We start from the raw sequence: 2299 nt of genomic DNA on the forward strand, positions 1-2299 counted from the left end.
GAGAGAGAGAGAGAGAGAGAGAGAGAGAGAGAGAGAGAGAGAGAGAGAGAGGTGTAAGCAGGTAACAGAACATAGCTAGAGAACAGGAAAGGAGGACAAAGGAAGAATTTTCATCGATTTTTTTTCGTTGCTGACAGGATTATACCCCCCTCTCCCTGACTATGGAATGTCTGTTCTTTTGTCTTCGGAACGTTAAAGAATGAAAGAAAGATAAACAGAAAGAATGAAATTTAGAAAATAATTTAAGGTCCAAAAGAAAAACAAAGAATTTAAAAAAAATGCTTTTTCAGATATCGGTGACTGTTCTATGTAAAAGCTATGTCTTTTTCTAATTGTTTGCAAAAGGAAAAAGACAGCAGTTCTGTTGGGATCGTGTCCAACCTTTTTTTAAAGTTTAGTTTTAGTAAGGTTTTAAGGCGCTCGCACTGCATTAGGTCATATGAGCGTCAAGGGGTGGATGTCAATAGAGAAATCCACACAGGGAATCAGGCCAACTCTGCTCACCTTTCTTGCCTGAACAGCACAAAGTCTGCTTCGACTATCAAGGCACCCCGGAAATAACACTTCACAAGAGAATGACGAAATATACAAAAAAAGTAGAGGAAAAACCAGGATAGTAAGGATGAGGAAAGAAAAAGCAACAGTCCCCCCTAGGTTGTTCCGGCACAGTATGAGCATGACTTTGATAAATTTTTAATCATTTAATTTACAATTCTATTGTACAAAAGAACATTTTACTATCCCCCCTTTGGGCTGTCCCCGTCTTTTACGGCAAGAAAAATTCTGAAATTATGCAAACTGAACCCAAAATGTGAAATTATGCGATTCTGTTATCTTTAACAAAGAATGACAAAGGAAAATAATCAGAAATGATACAAAAAAGATCAAATTTTGCTAAATTATGCCGGGTGCATAAAACCACGGGGACAGCCTTTGGGAAGGGCCTGAAGACACTTCAATCAGTAGCACTGCCCAGGAGAAAGGGGGGGGGGTGTTCAGCCTAGATAGTACCTGGCAGACAAGAGTCGAAGTAGCAGGCTTCCTAAAGACTGTAAAACTGGGTCAAAGTGGGCTTAGTAAAACGTTTGAAAAAACAGTGTCAAACGTTTGAAAAAGCAGTTACAGTTACAAACTGTTATTGCAAAGTAACATTAAAATTTGGACTATCAGAAATTGGTTATACCAAAGTCATTGTCACCTGTCTGACGTTAGACATATTATTATGTTATATAATGCACTGACAGCTTTTAAGATGCACGGTTTATTATGTATGGTTCTTTAAAAAAAAAAGAGTCCACTTTTCATGAGAAACGTTTAAGAAGTTAGAAGGGAGTGCTTGTTTCGGCCTCATATGGCCTATATACCGAAAAGGACCCCACATAACCTTACTTAGGCCACATATGGCCTATATACGGTAAAAGCCACCGCCCCTCCCTCCCCCCTCCCCCATATAACCTTATTTAGTCTACAAGTAGCTCAAACTACCCTTTCCACGCAACTGAGTTCGTTCCGCTTTCGCAATGTTGCATCTTTCTCATTTTCATTTAGTACAGTTTTGTCTCATGTGTATAACTTATATATAGTAATATAATGAAAATAGTAAAAGCAACGGACAATACGGAAAATATCAGTATATTATAATAATTTTATGTTATAAATTTCTAGATATTTTACCTTCTTTTGTTTTTTTACATTATCAGATTTTGCCATTTTCTTTGATAAGAATAGCATGGGACTTTTTAGACAGAGTGTCTCTGACTCAAGAATTTTTGTGAATTGTGCTCATCAATGAAAATTGCTAATCGATAATAACTAAAAATAAAACACAGATGTCATGGGTAGTGAAGAAAAATATGTGAAAATTTGAAATGTTCACTAAACTGCCTAGTTCAATAAACAATGCACCAGCTGGCGAATAAGAGACTAGTCGAGGGTGCCATATTCAGCACCTTTGATGAATTCAAAGAACTTTTCGAGATATATATATATATATATATAAGAAACTAATACACATTGACATGTAGTTTCTTTGTATCCAGACATGCCAGTTTCGACATCTAATTAGAATATTAAGTCAACCTAAAACATGTATCTACAGAGGTGAATGAGTCTACACATGTACTAGAGCATCTTCACAGCCCTCATTCCTTGTTCTAAAACATGATTGTAATTGTAGACCAATACATATTTGATTTACGTTTGCGTTTGTACAAAAACAAAGCTGTGTGTGTGTTTGTGGGGTGGCTTCATTTGAAAGTACAAGCCATTCATACTCTGTTGTGAGTGTGTTTGTGTTTGT

Source organism: Aplysia californica, unplaced genomic scaffold, assembly GCF_000002075.1.
Source record: "Aplysia californica isolate F4 #8 unplaced genomic scaffold, AplCal3.0 scaffold00672, whole genome shotgun sequence".
Lineage (NCBI taxonomy): Eukaryota > Metazoa > Mollusca > Gastropoda > Aplysiida > Aplysiidae > Aplysia > Aplysia californica.